The sequence below is a fragment of the Rhinoderma darwinii genome, chromosome 5 (genome assembly GCF_050947455.1).
Source record: "Rhinoderma darwinii isolate aRhiDar2 chromosome 5, aRhiDar2.hap1, whole genome shotgun sequence".
Lineage (NCBI taxonomy): Eukaryota > Metazoa > Chordata > Amphibia > Anura > Rhinodermatidae > Rhinoderma > Rhinoderma darwinii.
In genome coordinates, this window is record NC_134691.1 from 122,984,389 (window position 1) to 123,000,806 (window position 16,418).

Here is a 16,418-nt window from a genome sequence, read left to right on the forward strand (position 1 = left end):
TATTGCCACTTTTGTGCCCTTCTGTGACAGAAGGGTGCAAAAGGGGCAATAAATGTCAAATGTGTACCCAAGGAGCACAATGAATAGAATAACCTTTTAAGTGCAGTAATTGAAAAAAGTGGTGGAAAACTCTCGCAAGTCAGTCACACCTACAAAAATGATGTAATTATTTGGTAGGAGTTCCCCGATATAATAATTTTCTTTTCAAGAGTTCCCCAATGCTAAGAAGGATGTAAATCACTGCTTTAAGGCAATAAACAACACTCAGCCACTGAATTTTTTCAAGATAGCAGTGCAGGCAGATGGGGCATCTGAGCTACGAACAAGGTGAAAGGAGCTCCAACCCTTTGAAATGCATATTAGTAAAAGTTGCGTAATAACATCTATTGTCCCATATTCCAACTTTTATTTTGTAGGACGTACACTTAAAAACTTTTCAAACTCAAGTCTTGCTACTGGGAGTATCTGGGAGGTGCTTAAAGGGAACTGGGAGGTGGAGGCCCCTTGGGTAATGGTCCCTTTTGCCCTTTCTATAATCTTGCCCTGATAAAAACGTAATACATATAAATACTTTAAATAGTCAAACGTAAAAATGTTTTAAGAAAATTTTTATGTTTTCCGTTTATCTTATTTCCTTTTGTCTTCTCAGTGTCTTCTGCTTTTTCATTATTTCTGCTTTTATTTTGCGAACAGTCACATTAAATCAACTGTCCTGTCTCCTAACAAAACAGTCATTGTAGGCCCCTCATGGGTTATACTAAGCACTGGAGGGGGCAAAAAAATAAATACTCGGCTCTGCTCTATTTCCCCTTGGCTTCTCATTAGAGTGGAATAGGTAGGCATATGCTGGAGAATGATGTCACCAGATGTGCCCATCTACTCTTAGTCTTAGAGTTTCACTTCCCCCTATATTGCCACTGAAAGGAAGAAGTAGTCTGAGAGTCACTACAACTACTACTGCAGCGATCACGTAGCGGCCAACAGCTTTCTAGGAAACATACAATGTCAGGGCAGACTATAGCCCGGATATATATAAAGTGACAGTTTCTTTCATTTAATTTTCTTTCTGAGGCGGTAAGACCCTTTAGGTAGAGTTTTCAATGAGGTAGAAAACAAAGGGAGGGATCCTCCAGCTCACCTGACACAATATGAGTGTCGCTGCCAGCGCCTGGATCCTTATCGTGTCGGCACACGTAGCAGAAACAAGGGTAGAAAGGAAGTTCGGTCCAGCGCTTAGGTAGAAGTAAAACGGTAGAAGTTCCATTAAAAGGTCCATTAGAGTATGGTCCCGGTGTGTGGGTAATGAGAGGAAAGATCCTGTAAAGCCTACGCGTTTCGGACGATACCGACGTCCTTAGACTTGGCTGTAGTGTGATTTGAAACTGGCGCCCTGGCCCATTTATACTATATCCGGTGGTAACAGCTGAGTCCTGATTGCGTTCCATGGCTCAACACGTCACCTGGAACGCAATCCGGAAGTGAGAGGATGTTAGAGTTGGATGTGGCCGTTCGTATATCTGGTAAGTAATAGTCATTAATAATACTACATGTGCAGCAAGAACATCGTAATGTCATATGTTGATGGTATTTAAAGTTTGTGGATTAATTGGGAACTTCTTGGTGTAAATCGTACTTGATGGTCACATGTGCGTTCCAGATCTTGTGGCCATGTGGAACGCAAGATGCAGGACGAATCACTGTGTACCATCTGGTCGGGGAAAAAAGGCATCCCGGTCAGACCAATATAATAGGTGAGATATATGTTTCTTCAAATTACGCATAACTTGATAATTGAATAATACTTTGTATGATGTGTTGGTTCTGGCGAGGTCGGGACTATGTACGTTATAAATACCACTTGTGGAAAAGTGTGATGTAATATGAGTATAATAAAGAAGGGCCAGTTTGTGATATTAGGCGTATCTATAGTTCAGTTTTCACTTGTTTGTATCTTAGGATCATAAGTGCATAGATAAGGAAAAAAGAGAAAAACGTGACGTGCAAGCTAAAAACAGAAATAAGGGGATGTAATGCATGTCATTTAGCAAATGTTACGCATGCACCACAAGGGATTGGTTATTAAAATTTCGGGTGAGTGGAGACTCTCAAACTAGAGCAAAATTGACTAATAAGTTGTATTCGAAACTGTAATACAATTGTAGGTATTACGTGTTTGGGGGGTGATATCGTACTGATGGCCCTAAAGGTTACTCAGTATTGATACATTAGCTCTTTTTTTAGGTTGAGGCCATCCGGAAATCTTGTTTTTAATCTGTATATCCAATAGGCTTCTCTAAGGTGGGTTTTATTAATTATATCTCCTCCTCTTTTAGGCAGATGGATTTTTTCGATAGCGTAGCAACGAAAGGTTCTGGTGGTCCTATTGTGTTTATGTATGAAGTGTTTTGAAGCATTGGATATATTGACAATATTCGGATTCCTGACGTAACTGAGATGTTCCAGTATTCTAGTTTTAAGTTTTCTGTTGGTGCAGCCCACATATTTCAATTGGCATTCTGTGCACTCAATTATGTAAATAACAGATTCTGTGTTGCAGTTAATATAATTATGGATGATAAATGTGTCTGTTTGAGTGGAGTTACAGAAATTTTTGGTAGGGTATGCATAAGTACAAACTTTGCAGGGGTGTTGGCCACACTTGTAAAAACCTTTTGTTTCTAACCATGTTGTTTTCGTTTTATCATTGGAACTGAAGAAAGACGGAGAAAGAACGCTGCCCAGAGATGGTGCTTTACGAGCTACTACTCTAATCCCACCTGCTAAGATGGTACGCAGACTGTCGTCCTCCATAAGAATCGGTAGGTATTGATTTACTAAATTTTTGATTTGGGAGAATTGGTTGCTCTGTTGAAGGATTAATGTGGGCTGACCTTTGGTGTCTTGCTTGGAAGTGGTTTCGTTGTGATATTCAAGTAGCTGGGTTCTAGGTTTTTTGGACATGATGTCACTTGCTCGTTTAAGTGACCATTGGGGATATCCTCTTTTTGAAAGTCTGGATTTAATTTGATCTTCTTCTAGTTTAAACTGATCGTGTGAACTACAGTTGCGTTTCGCGCGGTGCATCTCTCCCACTGGTATGGCCCGGATGGTTTGCTTAGAATGATTGCTTTGGGCATGGAGTATATTGTTAGATGCTGTAGGTTTACGGTATGTTTGGGTGGATATGATCTGGCCTACTATACCGCTTAGCTTAAGGTCCAGAAAGACAATCTCAGTGGTGTCATGGTTATGTGTGAATTTAAGGTTACATTGATTGTGGTTTAAACTTTCAACAAAATCTGGGATGGAGTTAATGTCACCTTTCCATATAAGTAAAATGTCATCAATGTATCTACCGTACCATTCGATACAATTGGCATAAGAATTATTGCTGGAGAAAATATAGGACTGTTCCCACCACGACATAACCAGGTTCGCCACTGAGGGGGAGAACTTTGCCCCCATGGATACCCCTGACAATTGGAGATAATATTTTCCATCGAATTGGAAGTAGTTATTCGTCATTAGAAACACTAGAACCTCCAGAATATATTTTTGGAATTTTTGATCGTAACTGCTGTGCATGGATAGATATTCTTCCAGAGCAGTGTGAGCTATTTGGTGAGGGATGGAGGTATATAATGAGACCACATCACAAGTAAGCCAAGTATAGTTTTCTTGCCACCGTAAATTATGTAGTGAATTAAGGACATTTTTGGTATCACTGAGAAAACCAGGTGTTTTTTGTACCAGTGGTTGCAACAATATATCGAGCCATTCAGATAATCTCTCTAATATTGATCCAATGCCTGAGACTATAGGTCTCATCGGTGGAGGGAAGATTTTTTTATGTGTTTTTGGCAGTGCATGGATTATCGGAGTGATGGGTTGTTCAATATAAATGAAATCTAGCTGTTTTTGGGTAATGAAACCTTGTATTAGGCCATCTTTAAGTAGTTTTTTCATATTTGTTTTAATTGATTCCACTGGATTTTTATCTAAAATTTTGTAAGTTGTCTCATCCGATAGCATGGTCATGATTGATGATTTGTAATCATGCTTATTCATCACTGTTACATTGCCGCCTTTATCTGACATCTTGATGGTTATTTCTTTATTGTCCTGTAAGGATTTGACTGCTTTTTTCAGGCCTGGTGTCATGTTAGTTTGTTGTTGTTGAGTTTTTAGGCCGTCAGCTAGAATTTGTAGTTCTTTTTCCAGTACCAATTGGAATACGTCCATTGAATCTGTCCGTGAACTGGTTGGATAAAACTTAGGATTAGATGTTTCAAAGTTGATAGCAGTCGTGACTGTTTGGTCAGGTTTCTCAGTGCATAGGTGTTCTAGGCACACAATGGTTGAAAGTTCCTGGAATGAAAATTTAGGCTGAACATGAGATGTAACTGCTGGTGATTCTTCAATGGCATTAATGATGTTTGGTAAAGTTGTCGTAGTATTGATGACCTCATTAATTGTTTCTGATACAAGGAAATGTTTTTTAACCGTCAAATTGCGGATAAATTTATTAATGTCGAGAATTGTGTTGAACAGGTTAAAATTATTTTTTGGGGCAAAATTTAGGCCCAATGATAGTACTTGATTTTGTTCCTTGGTTAGAGACATGGAAGATAAGTTGGTAACATTGGACTCTAATAGTGTTGAAATTTTCGGGGACGGAGGCGGCGGTTTTGATCTTGATTTGATCTGTTTGTGTTTCCTGCCGCCCCTCCTTCCTCGTTTTTTGACTGGTGACCTGTGATGTCTTGTCTGTGGTTTGAATAGGACCGTGTTCTCATGGTTTCCTCTTCTGAGAAGCCTTCAGCTGAGTCTAGCTCAGTCGAGCTGAAGCTAACCCTGTTGGGTAGATCTTTGTATTGTTTGTATTGAAAGTTTCGTTTTTTGAGGATGGGTCTGGGTCTATTATAATTTCTTTCTTTCTTGTTCCAAGTGTAGATTTCATTTAGCGCATAATCCTTGGTGTCTCGTTTGAACTTATTTTTTTTCGTTTCTGCTATAGAACGATCAAGTTTGTCGATGGCTGATGATGTACGTGACTGGAGAAAGGAGAAGGAAGGTGAGCTGGAAAAGGCCTCTAGCTGCTCTCTGTTATCTGATATTTGTTTGTCTAATTCCAATAGTTTTGTTTCCTCCTGTTTGGTAATTAATTTCATTAATTTAATGGAGCAGTCAGATAGTGTTTCGTTCCATTCTTTGATAAAATTTTCGGTGTAGATAAAGGTGGGTGTTTTCCGCAGTCTAAGGCCTCTGGGTATCATGTCCTTAGCAATGTAGTTTTTGAGAGTGGTGAGATCCCACCAAATTTTAGCTTGTTGCGCTAGGTGTTTCTCAAGACCGTGAAATAGGTCCTCCATGTTGGATTCATTTTCCGTCAAATTATCGTTCACACCAAAAACTTTTTCTGCTAGTTCTGTTCGAGTTAGTAGAACCTCGTTAGCCATGTGGATGAAATAGTTAATGACGTCCTGTATGTTCAGCGAGAGTCTCCAGGGTATATACAACCTTGTTGTGGTGAGTTAAAATCAAATAAATGCAGAAGATAAAGCCAACGTATTGGGTGTATTTAGTTGCAGTTTAAATGTAAACTGATATCCAGCGTGATCATAGTGTCACGCATACATTTGTAGTATAAATTTTTCCTTAGTTAGGCAGACTTTCATTGACCCATGAAACACACCGTTAGGTACAGAAGAATTTTTTCAGATAACAACACTATGTACAGATATTCTGCTAGCTTACTGTTGTATAAATATGGACAATTTGACAGGTGTGAGCACGTGAGGCAAAACCGATTTCGTAGAGGTAGAAAACAAAGGGAGGGATCCTCCAGCTCACCTGACACAATATGAGTGTCGCTGCCAGCGCCTGGATCCTTATCGTGTCGGCACACGTAGCAGAAACAAGGGTAGAAAGGAAGTTCGGTCCAGCGCTTAGGTAGAAGTAAAACGGAAGGAATTTCCAAGTTTAATGAAGTTCCATTAAAAGGTCCATTAGAGTATGGTCCCGGTGTGTGGGTAATGAGAGGAAAGATCCTGTAAAGCCTACGCGTTTCGGACGATACCGACGTCCTTAGACTTGGCTGTAGTGTGATTTGAAACTGGCGCCCTGGCCCATTTATACTATATCCGGTGGTAACAGCTGAGTCCTGATTGCGTTCCATGGCTCAACACGTCACCTGGAACGCAATCCGGAAGTGAGAGGATGTTAGAGTTGGATGTGGCCGTTCGTATATCTGGTAAGTAATAGTCATTAATAATACTACATGTGCAGCAAGAACATCGTAATGTCATATGTTGATGGTATTTAAAGTTTGTGGATTAATTGGGAACTTCTTGGTGTAAATCGTACTTGATGGTCACATGTGCGTTCCAGATCTTGTGGCCATGTGGAACGCAAGATGCAGGACGAATCACTGTGTACCATCTGGTCGGGGAAAAAAGGCATCCCGGTCAGACCAATATAATAGGTGAGATATATGTTTCTTCAAATTACGCATAACTTGATAATTGAATAATACTTTGTATGATGTGTTGGTTCTGGCGAGGTCGGGACTATGTACGTTATAAATACCACTTGTGGAAAAGTGTGATGTAATATGAGTATAATAAAGAAGGGCCAGTTTGTGATATTAGGCGTATCTATAGTTCAGTTTTCACTTGTTTGTATCTTAGGATCATAAGTGCATAGATAAGGAAAAAAGAGAAAAACGTGACGTGCAAGCTAAAAACAGAAATAAGGGGATGTAATGCATGTCATTTAGCAAATGTTACGCATGCACCACAAGGGATTGGTTATTAAAATTTCGGGTGAGTGGAGACTCTCAAACTAGAGCAAAATTGACTAATAAGTTGTATTCGAAACTGTAATACAATTGTAGGTATTACGTGTTTGGGGGGTGATATCGTACTGATGGCCCTAAAGGTTACTCAGTATTGATACATTAGCTCTTTTTTTAGGTTGAGGCCATCCGGAAATCTTGTTTTTAATCTGTATATCCAATAGGCTTCTCTAAGGTGGGTTTTATTAATTATATCTCCTCCTCTTTTAGGCAGATGGATTTTTTCGATAGCGTAGCAACGAAAGGTTCTGGTGGTCCTATTGTGTTTATGTATGAAGTGTTTTGAAGCATTGGATATATTGACAATATTCGGATTCCTGACGTAACTGAGATGTTCCAGTATTCTAGTTTTAAGTTTTCTGTTGGTGCAGCCCACATATTTCAATTGGCATTCTGTGCACTCAATTATGTAAATAACAGATTCTGTGTTGCAGTTAATATAATTATGGATGATAAATGTGTCTGTTTGAGTGGAGTTACAGAAATTTTTGGTAGGGTATGCATAAGTACAAACTTTGCAGGGGTGTTGGCCACACTTGTAAAAACCTTTTGTTTCTAACCATGTTGTTTTCGTTTTATCATTGGAACTGAAGAAAGACGGAGAAAGAACGCTGCCCAGAGATGGTGCTTTACGAGCTACTACTCTAATCCCACCTGCTAAGATGGTACGCAGACTGTCGTCCTCCATAAGAATCGGTAGGTATTGATTTACTAAATTTTTGATTTGGGAGAATTGGTTGCTCTGTTGAAGGATTAATGTGGGCTGACCTTTGGTGTCTTGCTTGGAAGTGGTTTCGTTGTGATATTCAAGTAGCTGGGTTCTAGGTTTTTTGGACATGATGTCACTTGCTCGTTTAAGTGACCATTGGGGATATCCTCTTTTTGAAAGTCTGGATTTAATTTGATCTTCTTCTAGTTTAAACTGATCGTGTGAACTACAGTTGCGTTTCGCGCGGTGCATCTCTCCCACTGGTATGGCCCGGATGGTTTGCTTAGAATGATTGCTTTGGGCATGGAGTATATTGTTAGATGCTGTAGGTTTACGGTATGTTTGGGTGGATATGATCTGGCCTACTATACCGCTTAGCTTAAGGTCCAGAAAGACAATCTCAGTGGTGTCATGGTTATGTGTGAATTTAAGGTTACATTGATTGTGGTTTAAACTTTCAACAAAATCTGGGATGGAGTTAATGTCACCTTTCCATATAAGTAAAATGTCATCAATGTATCTACCGTACCATTCGATACAATTGGCATAAGAATTATTGCTGGAGAAAATATAGGACTGTTCCCACCACGACATAACCAGGTTCGCCACTGAGGGGGAGAACTTTGCCCCCATGGATACCCCTGACAATTGGAGATAATATTTTCCATCGAATTGGAAGTAGTTATTCGTCATTAGAAACACTAGAACCTCCAGAATATATTTTTGGAATTTTTGATCGTAACTGCTGTGCATGGATAGATATTCTTCCAGAGCAGTGTGAGCTATTTGGTGAGGGATGGAGGTATATAATGAGACCACATCACAAGTAAGCCAAGTATAGTTTTCTTGCCACCGTAAATTATGTAGTGAATTAAGGACATTTTTGGTATCACTGAGAAAACCAGGTGTTTTTTGTACCAGTGGTTGCAACAATATATCGAGCCATTCAGATAATCTCTCTAATATTGATCCAATGCCTGAGACTATAGGTCTCATCGGTGGAGGGAAGATTTTTTTATGTGTTTTTGGCAGTGCATGGATTATCGGAGTGATGGGTTGTTCAATATAAATGAAATCTAGCTGTTTTTGGGTAATGAAACCTTGTATTAGGCCATCTTTAAGTAGTTTTTTCATATTTGTTTTAATTGATTCCACTGGATTTTTATCTAAAATTTTGTAAGTTGTCTCATCCGATAGCATGGTCATGATTGATGATTTGTAATCATGCTTATTCATCACTGTTACATTGCCGCCTTTATCTGACATCTTGATGGTTATTTCTTTATTGTCCTGTAAGGATTTGACTGCTTTTTTCAGGCCTGGTGTCATGTTAGTTTGTTGTTGTTGAGTTTTTAGGCCGTCAGCTAGAATTTGTAGTTCTTTTTCCAGTACCAATTGGAATACGTCCATTGAATCTGTCCGTGAACTGGTTGGATAAAACTTAGGATTAGATGTTTCAAAGTTGATAGCAGTCGTGACTGTTTGGTCAGGTTTCTCAGTGCATAGGTGTTCTAGGCACACAATGGTTGAAAGTTCCTGGAATGAAAATTTAGGCTGAACATGAGATGTAACTGCTGGTGATTCTTCAATGGCATTAATGATGTTTGGTAAAGTTGTCGTAGTATTGATGACCTCATTAATTGTTTCTGATACAAGGAAATGTTTTTTAACCGTCAAATTGCGGATAAATTTATTAATGTCGAGAATTGTGTTGAACAGGTTAAAATTATTTTTTGGGGCAAAATTTAGGCCCAATGATAGTACTTGATTTTGTTCCTTGGTTAGAGACATGGAAGATAAGTTGGTAACATTGGACTCTAATAGTGTTGAAATTTTCGGGGACGGAGGCGGCGGTTTTGATCTTGATTTGATCTGTTTGTGTTTCCTGCCGCCCCTCCTTCCTCGTTTTTTGACTGGTGACCTGTGATGTCTTGTCTGTGGTTTGAATAGGACCGTGTTCTCATGGTTTCCTCTTCTGAGAAGCCTTCAGCTGAGTCTAGCTCAGTCGAGCTGAAGCTAACCCTGTTGGGTAGATCTTTGTATTGTTTGTATTGAAAGTTTCGTTTTTTGAGGATGGGTCTGGGTCTATTATAATTTCTTTCTTTCTTGTTCCAAGTGTAGATTTCATTTAGCGCATAATCCTTGGTGTCTCGTTTGAACTTATTTTTTTTCGTTTCTGCTATAGAACGATCAAGTTTGTCGATGGCTGATGATGTACGTGACTGGAGAAAGGAGAAGGAAGGTGAGCTGGAAAAGGCCTCTAGCTGCTCTCTGTTATCTGATATTTGTTTGTCTAATTCCAATAGTTTTGTTTCCTCCTGTTTGGTAATTAATTTCATTAATTTAATGGAGCAGTCAGATAGTGTTTCGTTCCATTCTTTGATAAAATTTTCGGTGTAGATAAAGGTGGGTGTTTTCCGCAGTCTAAGGCCTCTGGGTATCATGTCCTTAGCAATGTAGTTTTTGAGAGTGGTGAGATCCCACCAAATTTTAGCTTGTTGCGCTAGGTGTTTCTCAAGACCGTGAAATAGGTCCTCCATGTTGGATTCATTTTCCGTCAAATTATCGTTCACACCAAAAACTTTTTCTGCTAGTTCTGTTCGAGTTAGTAGAACCTCGTTAGCCATGTGGATGAAATAGTTAATGACGTCCTGTATGTTCAGCGAGAGTCTCCAGGGTATATACAACCTTGTTGTGGTGAGTTAAAATCAAATAAATGCAGAAGATAAAGCCAACGTATTGGGTGTATTTAGTTGCAGTTTAAATGTAAACTGATATCCAGCGTGATCATAGTGTCACGCATACATTTGTAGTATAAATTTTTCCTTAGTTAGGCAGACTTTCATTGACCCATGAAACACACCGTTAGGTACAGAAGAATTTTTTCAGATAACAACACTATGTACAGATATTCTGCTAGCTTACTGTTGTATAAATATGGACAATTTGACAGGTGTGAGCACGTGAGGCAAAACCGATTTCGTAGAGGTAGAAAACAAAGGGAGGGATCCTCCAGCTCACCTGACACAATATGAGTGTCGCTGCCAGCGCCTGGATCCTTATCGTGTCGGCACACGTAGCAGAAACAAGGGTAGAAAGGAAGTTCGGTCCAGCGCTTAGGTAGAAGTAAAACGGAAGGAATTTCCAAGTTTAATGAAGTTCCATTAAAAGGTCCATTAGAGTATGGTCCCGGTGTGTGGGTAATGAGAGGAAAGATCCTGTAAAGCCTACGCGTTTCGGACGATACCGACGTCCTTAGACTTGGCTGTAGTGTGATTTGAAACTGGCGCCCTGGCCCATTTATACTATATCCGGTGGTAACAGCTGAGTCCTGATTGCGTTCCATGGCTCAACACGTCACCTGGAACGCAATCCGGAAGTGAGAGGATGTTAGAGTTGGATGTGGCCGTTCGTATATCTGGTAAGTAATAGTCATTAATAATACTACATGTGCAGCAAGAACATCGTAATGTCATATGTTGATGGTATTTAAAGTTTGTGGATTAATTGGGAACTTCTTGGTGTAAATCGTACTTGATGGTCTAAGGACGTCGGTATCGTCCGAAACGCGTAGGCTTTACAGGATCTTTCCTCTCATTACCCACACACCGGGACCATACTCTAATGGACCTTTTAATGGAACTTCATTAAACTTGGAAATTCCTTCCGTTTTACTTCTACCTAAGCGCTGGACCGAACTTCCTTTCTACCCTTGTTGTTGTTGTAGAGTTTTCAATGTTGCTCTGTTTCCTTTAACCTGACCATTTTCTGCTAATTATCTTTCTTTTGTCTCTATGGTTTTTTTACTCACCTTTCCTGGATCAATGCATAATTCTGTTTATTAAAGTTCAGTATTTGGCGATAAAGCTAAGAATATTTAGAATAAGTGTAGAACCATTCATTATTTGGATAATTTTTCCTATAAGAACTGACTTTTGCATGTAGATGTAATGTAATAATGTGTCCTAATTACAGTATGTGTCCTTGGTAAAAAAAAAAAAAAAAAAAAAAACACAACTAAATTGTAAACAAGAGATCAAAAGGAGACTGAAGCTGGCCATAAACAAAAAACGGGTGGTAGATCTCTCTGTTTTTGGAGGGATCCAAAGTCAATGCAATGTCTATGGGCTCCACATGAGATAAGTGACACCAGAGGATTTTGAGCAGCTACTAATCTTCTTCAATCTACAGAAATACGATGGTCATTTTGTTTATCTGAACATTCCCTTAAAGTGGATCTGTCATGAAAATATGCAGAACAATTTAAGAACAGAATATCATAATGACATCTCCGAGTTGATATTAAACCAAACGGAACAATAAATATTGTGCGGTTTAATAGCTTAGAAGAAAGACTACAGTGGATTCAGCTAAGATTCTGTTGTATTGATGACTTCGGAGCCTCTCCCCCACCTCTTTCTGCCCTCCTCACCAATGATTGACAGCGCATATACCTGTACACATTGGCAGCAATCAATCATTAGTTGAGGGGTGTTGGAGGAGGTGTAGGGATCAACAGGATCTTAAATAAGGCACTCATAACTATGAGTACACCGTACAGCACAGTAGTTTTGTGCCATTTGGTGTATTAGCTAGTAGTAGGACCTGTCATTATAATATGATGCCAAAACATTCATTTAACCTTTCACAATTTTTTTTGGTATTTAGCACAAAATCGTACTGAAACGGACGCCAAAATGAATGTCGGTACCAAACATCCTGAATCCAATGAGCAAGCTGGATCTGTTTACATATTTTTATTCTTGTTTATACATCAAGAATGTAAGGAATATTACGCCGAATCACAAGACCTATTTAATAAGCACACTATGAGGCAGATTTATCAATATATTTACTCTAATTTTCAGGCATAAATATATTTAAAAATATAGTGTATTCGTGCCCAACGCCATATTTATAAATCCCTTTCGCCCCTTTTTCCAACATAAAGGAATGTGTTAGAACATGTGGGAGGGCTTCAGGTTTGTGCTGAGTGCGGCCCATTTATGAACATTACACAAGTAGATTATAGGTCTAGATCAACATGGTCTTCAGTTTACGCTAGATTCATCAACAGGGCGTGTGCCCAATTGAAGAATCTGGTACATCCTGCATGGAGGGGAGACAATAGAGCACCATGAGAAAGAATCAAGTTAACCATTATTTTCTTTATAAGACAAGCCCTTATTTCTGCAGCAGCTGAGGCGTAAAGATCTGCAGCAGCTTAGATCTGTATTTAGAGGTTCTGCAATGTTGGAAATAAAATACTGAGGTTTCTGCAGAACCTCTTACTAAAGGAAAAAATGGTAGATAATCCTTTACAACGGAAGGGATGACAGACAGATGGACTAGAAAACTGATCGGTGTGAAAGGACTTATCATGAACCCACTGATATTTTAATAAATATGCCTCAGATTTTGCTCTAGGCATTGTTGGTTCAAATGCTGGTACCCTTAACATTGACTACAATGCAAGGGCCACAGTACTTGATAAATTGGTGCAGATCCTTTGGCTTTCGAAAGCACAGCACTGCTCATTACAAAGCACTGTGTAGGGAATAAAAGGGGTGTTCCCACAAGAGATATTTATAATCTATCCATAGGATAGGTGATAAATGTCTGATTGCTTGGCAGCCCCACAGCTGAGACCACTACCGGTGCCCGTGTTCCTTCTCATTGGACCCTTAGCAGTGAGGAGAAACTTGAATAGAGAGGCTGTCAAGCATGCCCCCTGCTGCTCCATTCAATGTCTATGGGGTAGACTGAAACAGCCGAGCTCTGTACTCGGCTGAGACTGTCAGTCCCATAGACTTTGACAGAAAAGGCACCTTGCATACTCGACTACTGCTCCATTTAAAGTTCCCCTCATTTAAAGCTCCTTTATTCTAGGCTTCAGTGTGGTTCAAGTGTCCGGTCCCCCACAGATCACACATTGATGACATGTCCTACTGATATGCCCTCAATGACTGTGGTGGGAAGACCTCTTTAAACAAAAGTGTCAGCAATAATATGGCATTACCTTTTTAAACGTTTTTGTAATCTCACACTTTTACATAACTATATCTATCTACAGACACATATATAGATACAGGTTAATGTAGAAAATGGTACTTAGCCCTTGTCTCAAAGTAAAACCTTCATACTCATTGAGAATCCAAACATGACTACATGGTACACAGGTTATGTGCCTACCATTTCCTAATTCACCTGTATTCATTTGACAAATGTCTCGTTCTGTTATGCAACAGCTGGTTATTCAACCTAGTTTCACTATTTGTCTATAATATTAATATCTATACACACCTATTTTTATATTATATATTTTTTTAATATGTGATATTATAATATTATATCACTCATAGGCTGAAGAACCAGCTGGGTGGAATAGATAGATAGATAGATAGATAGATAGATAGATAGATAGATAGATAGATAGATAGATAGATAGATAGATAGATAGATAGATAGATAGATAGATAGATAGATAGATAGATAGATAGATAGATAGGGCTTTTATGGCCAGTTTTTGTCACATTGTTTGTTGACTTTGTTCATCATTTTGTATGTTTATTGCTTCCCCTGAATGTATATCGATGTGGAATATATTGGCATTATATAAAGATGATTATTATTAAATTGTATTCCAAATTTATCTAACTGGCTCCCCAAGTCTACATTTTTTTTGCCAACTACTGATATATATATATATATATATATATATATATATATATATATAAATAAATCTGCCTCTCTCTTAGTCCCCTGTCCTCTTGTCCCCCCTGTTCACTTCTGTACGCAATGAATTGTCGTCCATAATCACGACATGTTTCTAATTGTGGCCCACTTTGGTGAAGTCACTATGGACGACACCCTTAGGGTATGTTCACACAGCTTATTTTCAGCTGTTTTTCAGGCCGTAAACACCCCGAACAAATGGCTGAAAAAAACGGAAGCTGAATGCCTCCAAACATCTGGCCATTCTGGGAAAAACAGCATTTCGTTCCGACGGGGCGTTTTTTTTACGCGGCCGTTTGAAAAAAACGGCATGTACAAAAACGCACCGTACAAAGTCACTTCTTGAGACGTTTTTGGAGCCGTTTTTCACTGTGTCAATTAAAAAATAGCTCCAAAATCGGCTGCAGATAACGCATCAAAAAACATTTGATGCTTAAAAACAGCTGAAAATCAGGGTCTGTTCTCCCTTGAAAACAGCTCCGTATTTTACAGCCGTTTTTCGTTTAGCGTGTGAACATACCCTACATACAGGTGACATTGCGTGGTACTGTAAACAGGGACTGGTAGAAGAATCGTGTTACAGAAGCCCAGGAACGTGTATGACTCACAAAATCAATTATATCCCAAAGTTTGTTAATTTTATGGCTATAGAGAAGTTGTTCATCACCCTAGAAAACCCTCTGCAGTCAAACTTCACAGATTGTGCCAGACAGCTGTAACATATTACTGACATGTCTACATTATATTGCAAACATCCTGGATACTGTTTCCTCTCTGACTGTTTATAATATTCACCTATGTAAACTTGTGGCATGATTGGCGAATGATCACTTACATTTTTGTAACAAAACACAAACACTATATAGACATCAGAAATCCCCACATAATGAAAAACAGCATCCACTAGATGGAGTCTATTTATTTTCTAGCAACACACAAAAAAATAAAACAGAATTATTAAGATAGAGCAATCCGGAGAAGTAATAGCAGATTAGGGATATACTCACCATGCCAAGGCAGGGTAGAGACTGGGATGGCATGAGGAATAACGCATCTGAGTGGCTGCCAAAGATGTGATGGAAATGGGGCGTTATTATTATTAGGTTGAAATATATTATTTTGTTTCCTTTTCTGCAAGCAAAACAGAGTTAATGATGAAACTTCAGCTCTGTATTGAGATCATGCAGGTCTGTGTAGCAGCTGCAAGCATTGCAGGAATGATCATCTACAGCCAAAAGTCTGGAGAGGAAGTAAGAATTGGTTTTCCAGGATGCAGATGGAAGGTTTCTTGTATGACTGCTGCAGCAGACTGTGTGTATTGCTTCTCTGCACAGCTAACATGATCCTGCCATCTCTGAGATGTCAGCACAGGCGATCAGCATTCACAAGGGAACACATAATAGGGTGTCCAGATCCAAGAAAAGGGAAATACAGAGATGATTCTGGAGTGCAGCAAAGGGTGAAAGCTTCAATGTGATGGGGATGAGGGTGGAGCTCAGCAGACAGCTCACTTACTGCCTGATGTCCCCTGGATCCTAGTGCTGATCTTTATAGGAAAGGAAAAAATAACCCAGAGGTTTTATGCAGACAGACATGAAGGAAGCAGGTTATTGCTATTACTTTATGCAGGTGTAGGTGAATCTGCTGCATATAATGTTTCTGTTGTGGAGTAATGGGATTGTTGAGACATCATAGTGGAGCAGATATTTCAATACAATAAATAAATAAGCTGACATCAATTTGAGCTATTTCACAGAGAGATCTCTTTATTGTGAATATAAGCCTGGCCTGTCAAATATGTTCTCCACTTTTGTAAAACCAAATTCTGTTTTTAGCCAGGGATTAACATGTCATACATTTGAGACTGGGGGTCCTAATACACGTACAGATAAAAATGTTAAAACAAGCGCCGATCGATGACATAGCGAGTCGTTAACGTTCAAAAGATATTCGTTCATATGTAACAATAATCGTATGTATTTTCGTGATTTCGATCGCTTGTAAGATCACTTGTCTTTCCTCTTTTGAGTCTCTTTCAACATTTCCACACCTGTCTCGTCTGCTGGCCGATGCCTGTTTACATGGGGATATCACGCCAACATATGATAAATTATAAGT

General features: G+C 39.1%; 1 protein-coding gene across 1 annotated transcript in view; it reads right to left on the minus strand.

Annotated features, from left to right (window-relative positions):
* The window catches only part of DSEL (dermatan sulfate epimerase like), a 31,446-nt gene extending 15,606 nt beyond the window's left edge, over positions 1-15,840 (minus strand). The window contains exon 1 of the mRNA XM_075826472.1: positions 15,308-15,840. The gene's annotated coding sequence lies outside the window, so the exon portion shown is untranslated. The remainder of the gene's footprint in view (positions 1-15,307) is intronic.
* Positions 15,841-16,418: the final 578 nt, after the last annotated feature.